Here is a 7,650-nt window from a genome sequence, read left to right as displayed (position 1 = left end):
AAGAGTGTATGAATCCAGCAAAGAGTCACTGAATTGAGTTTACCCCCTACGAACTTGCGAGAGCTCAGGAGTGTGCAGGAACGGGCAGAGGGCACGTGGGACACTCCCTCTGCCCACGTTTGCAAGCTGACAGATTGCAGAGAGGAAATGATTAATGCCACAGAGTCTCCAGCCAACTTTGTGTCACTGGATTTCAAAAAAAAAAAAAAGAAAGCAAAAAAACCCAAACTTTTCAACTGACTAGATTGCTTAAGCAACTTTAATAACCTGGTTGTTTTGTAAGGTCCACGGGCATTGACTCTTTGGAAACTTGAGTTATAGATACGACTCTAGAAAGAGCAAATCCATGAACAGATCATTTATGTCAACTGCATTTTACTTTGGGAAGCACAAAGAAATATGGCAACTATAGACAAGGTGGTCAATTGCCACATGGATTTAATTTGATTTTCTTAACAGTCTTAATTTTGTTTCTAAATTTAAACTTTAAAAGTTTAAATGTTGTATGGCACAATTACTTTATGAACTCTCGTCAAATAACGTTATCTTAATTTTCTTGTGGCTTATATGTTCTTCCTTAATGACTAATTTTTTTTAACTACTATAGGGCATGTGTACTCTCCAGAGATAGGTGATAAGGAGTAGGGGAGAAAGCATCTCCCACCACCACCACAATACCTTCTCTATTGTGTTGGGATTTGGGACATGCATGCACATGTGCCTGCCATATCTTTTAAGGCACTGGAGCTAGAATTCTAGCCAGGGTCAGCCACGTGGGACCGGGCTTTCTTGTCCACTATGGAGCCAGCTTTTGAATATTTATTTTATATGGCTTCTGGAAGCTCATGAGAGAGAATCATTTTAGAGTTTATTTTCTCTCTAGAGAAAATCTCAATGTATTGGCAAAATGACATAAAAGAACAATATATTTTGTCACACTTGGAAACCTTTAAAAGAAGAGATGTAAGAAATAAGTTTTAACTGCAGGTATTTTGACTTGAACCAAATTAACTAGCAAAAACCCTGTGCACTTAGAAGGCCAGAATTATTTGTTTCCTTGACTACTCGCAATATTAATCAGTTGAGCTAGGTACATATTATTTGCATATTGAAATCTATTATTTATTGCTTTCCAAATTAAAAAGTGAATCATGTCTTACAAGTATAGGCATTCTTAAAATGCAGTGGAATGAAATATTTGAAGTTGGAATGGTTCTTGGAAAACAAGATCATGCCTATAGGGTCTCAAACCTACAGAATCTCACTTTAACAATGATGGAGTATCAGTTGTATCAACCTACAGAGTCTCACACTAACTTATATTGCCAGTCAGCATGGAGGGTAGTCCCTAAAGACTACCACAGCCAGTTCTAGGTTTGGCAGTAGAGTGTATACATGATTTGTAAATGCTACTTACAGATATCAACCTGTCAAGTCACAGTAGACTCAATTCCTATAAACAAGCATTTTCTACTGTTCTAATTGGAGTCTTTATCTCTTCTACTGGGAACATGGACAGAGTGCCAGCTGTAGACTAGAGTGCATGAACTGGGCAACCTAGAGCTTCTTTTCATCCTTACCCCTGTGTTTGGGGAAAGTCAGGGGCAGGAGGCAGCAATGGCAGGAGTGAGAGGCCAAGGTCCCACCTCAGCTCCTTCTTTTCTTCACTCATGTGACTCTCCTTACTTCCTGGAAGCACATGGACTCCCATCTGTGAGGATTCAGCAGTCAAGTTATCTGTACTGTGTTCATCAGAGCTTTTGGTTTCATACCTACTTTCTTCTGTTCCTATACACATTACCCACCCTCCTTTTTAACAATTATTTACTTCATTTTATTTATTATCATTATTATTATTTTTAATAATTTGCTATTGAGCACATACACTCTTTTCATAAACAGAGAGAGAGAGAGAGAGAGAGAGAGAGAAAGAGAAAGCAAGCTGCCAGGTTTGGGACTTGAACTACAGTCTGCCATGTGGGAGTCTACCACCTTGACCACCACACCACCTGCTGACCCATGCATTGCTCTTTTTATTTAAAATATTGCTTACCAGGACCAGATGGCACAGCAGTTATGTCACTGGATTATCACTTGGCAGACTATGGTTCAAGTCCTGAACCTGGTGGCTTGAAAATCATGCCAGGTGTGTGGACATACATGCCTAAGATTTATGGAGGAGAATGGAGAAGAAGGGATTATGGCATGGCCATCCTCCTTGGGGCCATCCTCCTCTCAATTTTCCCTCTCAATGTGTCTGTCTGTTTCTCTGGTGAATACATGTGCCCTAAGATAAAAGCCTCTATGAAAATAATAATAGTAATAAAATAACACTTACCAATACTTGCAAAACTAATGACACCTTCATAATTCCTTCAACAAACATGTACTGATTACCAGCTGTGTGCCAGGTACTGAACTAGGAGCTAGGGACATAAAGCTGACTTGGATGGCAGTCTCAACATCAAAGACATTCAGCCTTTTGGGAGATGGGACATGGAATGTTCCTGGAAATTAAAGTAAGTAAGGACAGAGCTCAATGAAGATACCAAAGAGGGAGTGAACATTTGCACATGGGAGAGATCAGGGTAGCCTTCAGAGTCAAAATGGTGGTTAAACATTTGGTCAATTTAGAGGAAAAAAAAAAATCATGAAACATTTTCATGTATTAAATTAAGCTTAATTACTGTTTAGGTAAGAAATTTCAGCCAGAAGAGTAGACCCTGTGGTCTTTATCAACCACACTAGGGCTAACAAGGACATAAAATACCAATTCCCTGGCTTTATTTCCTAAAAAGATACATATCAACAGTTGGGTTTGAAATGTCAGTTTACTGGGTCCTTGAGTAGTTAACCTTTGTATTCTGTGCTCATTCTGACCAGGTTCAAGTACTGCTTTAGCACAGAGTTGAGAGTCAGTGGACAAATTGCTTGAGTTCCTGTTTTCTCATTTGCAAGAGGAATTACAGTGCATGTAACATGCTTTGAAGAACTCCACTTTGGCAAGTAGTCTAGAAACTTCAAAGAACTTCTTGCAGTAATACAACCAGGTTACAGAAAGCCAAATATCTCTAGGACTACTGGGCTTGCAGAAAATCTCTAAGGGTTACACTGAATTAAAACAGGTAACGTGAATGGTGAGCAAAGGGGTGAACTGTGATTGCTATATAGTCAATGTTGACCTATTAGGTTGCCAAAAAATACACGACCTAGTTTTTTATGTAAAAATGCATCATGACGTCCCCAACAACCCAACAGCACTGGGATGAGAAGCTTAAGTGTGGGGTTCAACACAAGCAAGGAGAGGCAAACAGAGACCTACTTTAAGTTAAAATCTTTAAAGGAATTAGACTAACCTCAGGTTAGCACAAAAGCAGATAGAGAGCCAGATCTGGTCTATGGGTCATGGTTTACTGATCTTTGATATATGATAACAATAATGCTTAACATATGTAATTGCTTTATGATTTACAGCCTCTTTCCCGTATCTTATCTAACTTGATCCCCATACAACTCCTGGAAAGTAAGTGCAAAGCAGAATAGCCTTGCTATTATCTTCTACAGTGTACCACTAATAAGACATGAGGTACCAGACAATTCATGTAGGGTATAAACCAAAAAAGATAAGCCACAATACTAAAAGTTCATGGAAAAGAAAGATAAAGAGGTTGAAGAAAAGTTGACTTTTTTTTTGGGGGGGTGCTATCACTAGCATCAACTGAACCAACCACAAAAACACAGACTATTGTTTTGGCCTATGTGTGACCTGTTTCTTTTCTTCCATGTGTGTATGTGTCCGTGATTTCAGAAGTCAGTAGAAGCTGTTATCAATATACTGCTGAAAGTCACCTTGATTCTACTGTTTCCCTAGCAATGGCCAAGAAGAATAGAAGTGCTTTCTCTTCTTGTTTTGTACATGCAATTATGACTTCACTCATCCATGCAGGGTTTTAGACCTGGGCTGTAAACTGAATTTTCCTCATTTGGTGCTTACAATTTTAAATCTAGAGAAACTCAGAAGGAATAGACCAGGCTTGATAATGATGTATTAATTATTGCACAGATGAGGCATTGTACACTTGATCTTAGCCAAAAGGCTGAGAAGAGATAAGGCATGGTAAATATGACACACAAATCACTTTCAGCTCCTCATAATTCAACAAAGACATCTTATTTGTTTGGACGACACGAATAAATGCCAATGCAGGAAGGAGAAGGAGGAAGGTAGAGTCAGAGAAGGAAATCGATGTCATACGTACTAGGAGAGACACAGGGCAGACACTTTCCATGCTACATCCATCTGACTTAATCACTACCACTGTAAGAGGAGCTTTGACCCTCATTTTGCAAAGGATGAAATGGTGATTAAACAATCAAATTCCATGGTAGGACATCATAAAAATAGGTCTATCCACTGGTCTACACCTCACACTATAGCAGTACTTCATCTCCAGCTGGTCATTTTTTTAATATTTCTGTCGTCTTTGGCAATGACTTTTTTTTTTTTAATCAACCATCATAAAAGGAAACAAATATATGTCACATTTTACTAAAACCTGTAGTTACCAAATAAAAGAATCTGAGCTCAGAGTGCACATTCTGTCTCACTGTTTTAAATTTATAACACAAACAAAAATGGTAGGTTGTCAGATAGTTTAACAGAACTGAGGGAATGTAACATGGACTTCTCCGTACAGCTGGGCAATCATAGCTTATTTTCCATCTGGTGAAATGTCCAATTTGCAGTAGTCCAAAGACTGGGGCATAAACTATACCCCAAAGCACAGCACATCATTCCAAAGCTTTAAGGACCAACTTTCAAAACTAACACCCAGAGACTGGCAGATGGCATAATGGTTTTGTTTCTGGACTCCCATGTAGTCAAGTGTGATTTGAGTCCTGGATCCAGCGGCTTAAAACTCACAACAGGCGCGTGCATGTGCGTGCCCCAAATCCCGAGAAAAGAATGGAAGAGAAGGGATTGCAGTGTGGTCATTGCCCCGGGGGAGATTCGATCTCACTTCCTGTTTCTCTGTCTCTCTCTGTCTCTCTGGTGAGTGTAGGTACCCTATAGCAAAAATCTCTCTAAAAACAAAGAAACATAAAACAAAACAAAACAATAAAAAAACAAAACCAACTAACACCTGAAGCTTAGACCCATGCGATGGAGTCAGCCAGATAGCTGGGAGTTCTCTGAATTTACTTTCATGTGAATTTATGTTTATTAAGAGATATGTAATAAAACGTATTGAGTTGGAGCTGAAACATGGATGACTAAAACTCAGCAGCAATTGTTTAAGGCTTAGATCAACACAACATATTTTTTTCTGGGACAGTATTTTTATTACAGAGATTGTTTAAAATGGGGCATGATAATAAAAAGCCAGCTGACTTTTTGTCAGGTTATCATTGCTCTGAAAGCCTCTCTGGAGAATGTGTGGCCCTTGCTGTCTGCAGAGCCTGGGCCAGACCACTCCCACTGTTCTGTTCCTGGTGTCCCATTGCCCTGGACTCTCTATTTTGAAAAATATTCTGGGTGACTTTTCTCTCTGGCTTGCTCCATCATGGCACTTCTCTGTGCCCTGGCATCCTCTGTCACTGGCTTTCCTGTGGCATTCTGTTAAGATGACTGTGGCAGTACATGCAGGAGCATGTATAAGTGTGTAAATAGTGCAGAGAAGACTCTTCAACATTGAATGCAGTGCTCAACATATCTGATAATCCATAGATTGACCCTGGGAGGAACCACGCTCCGTTATTCCAGACTATTCTCTAGTGACCCCCCGTGATTTTGGGGAAAGACTCCTGAACTAAAAGGCATAATGACAGGAAATGCTAGGGAGTCATACCAGGTCTACCTAATACCAACCCTCCAACACTATGCCACCACTTTCTTATCAATGCCAGCTTGACTTCTGACAGATTCAGATGGGCACAAGGGATCCCCAAGCTAGTGGTTGGTTGATTTTAGCTACGGACACTCTGGCTCCAGTCTCACCACAATGCCATCGCTGGTCAAGATTCCAGCTGAAAGCGTCATTTGAATTTAGGCCAAGTGACCATTCAACTCATCTTTAAAAGAGGTTAATGACTTAGCATTAATTGAGCTCTGTTTACATGTAATTTTCCAAAGAGCTCTAATAAAGAGAGACTATTTAGCTCCATTTTATAGACTGAAAAACAGAAGCTTAGGGAGGTTAAGAAACTTATACAAGATTAGGAAAGCAGTAGGTGACAGAGCTGGAGCGCCAAGACAGTGCTAATTTCTAAGTCTATTCTCTTGATCTGTACAGCATATTTCTGAGCAATAGGGAGGTTAGAATAGCAAACATCCAAAGTGATAAATTTAGCTTAAGATTAATGTTCCCCCCCCCAAAAAAAAAGGTAGAGGCTTGTCTCTTTGTAACACTCATGAAGTTAATTTTCCCCAACAACCCTGCGGGCTTCAGGTAACATCGTCCAGAGCATAGATCCAGAGAGGAGAGAAAGGTTATAATGAAACATACAACTATTAAACATAGATTCCAGACATTATCTGTATCATGTCTTCATCTAAAATGTGAAAGATACCACATTTCTTGAAGTATATTTGGTGGAAATTTTATAACTTTATGTTATTATTCAAGATCAATAATAATCATTTGCATATAAATTGCATTTTTTTTTCTTTGAAAGCCCTGTAGAAACTGCTGGGAGTTCTAGAACTACTTATGATTCTCTTTCCATCAAGACCCTAGTGTAGATGAACATTACCCATAAGGTCAGAGACTGTCTAGCTTCCAGAACCTTCTTTATGGAGAAATACAATCCCAGCTCTTACCAGTGTTGGGTCACAGGACTATCAGCAGAAGTGTGCCACAGGCTTGGAATCAGGACACTTTGGCATTTCGTACCTCACAGAACCACTTCAGTGCCCAGTGGTCCCAAGTTTCAGAAGCACTGCAGGCCATTTTTATTTTAGTCTATAGCTCATCTTATTTTTATTTTGTAGTTTGTTCTAGGGTGCATGCACTCACCAGAAAGAGACAGAAAGTGAAAAATCATTCCCCAGGGGGATGGCCATGTGACAATCCCTTCTTCTCCATTCTCCTCTTGGGACTTTGGGCATGCATGCACATATGTCTAGTTTGTTTTTCAAGCCACCAGGTCCGGGACTTGAACCATGCAGTGAGCCATGTGGGACCCAGTCACCTTAATCACCACACCACCTGCCTGGTTATAAAGCTTCATTTTAAAGAATGGCTCTAAATACATTTCAAGGTAGTTTAACTTACATTTGATATATGACTCTCTAAAAGCACATACAATCTTGCATTTATAAGATCTAGAATGAGTGACACTCGTTCTGTTTTTGAAGGAAAATAGGCACCATTCATGCGTATCATGTTCTTTCTCTGTCTCCCAATAAGCACCAGAAATGGTAATGCCCCCATTCCACTGGCATCTATTCTGGTTCTCAAAGTTGCTTGACATACATTTGGAGCAAATCTGTGAGACAGACAGAGCAGGTCTTGTTTTCCATATTTAATAGATGAGAAAATTCGAGGCAGAAAATGTTTAGTAGGGCTAGTGGGTCTATCTATAATTCAAATCTTTCTACTCAATAGCATGCTGGTAGACTACCCCCCACGTCCCCATTGATAGCATTTT

At 39.7% G+C, this 7,650-nt stretch overlaps 1 protein-coding gene across 1 annotated transcript in view; it reads right to left on the bottom strand.

Annotated features, from left to right (window-relative positions):
- Positions 1-7,650, bottom strand: part of LOC102496584 (thyroid hormone receptor beta) — a 367,776-nt gene that overhangs the window by 269,497 nt on the left and 90,629 nt on the right. The gene's annotated exons all lie outside the window — the stretch shown is intronic.

This window comes from Tupaia chinensis, unplaced genomic scaffold (genome assembly GCF_000334495.1).
Source record: "Tupaia chinensis unplaced genomic scaffold, TupChi_1.0 Scaffold148626_1, whole genome shotgun sequence".
In the NCBI taxonomy this organism is placed as follows: Eukaryota; Metazoa; Chordata; class Mammalia; order Scandentia; family Tupaiidae; genus Tupaia; species Tupaia belangeri.
Note: the sequence above shows the minus strand (reverse complement) of the source record. Positions and strands in the feature narration are given on the sequence as shown.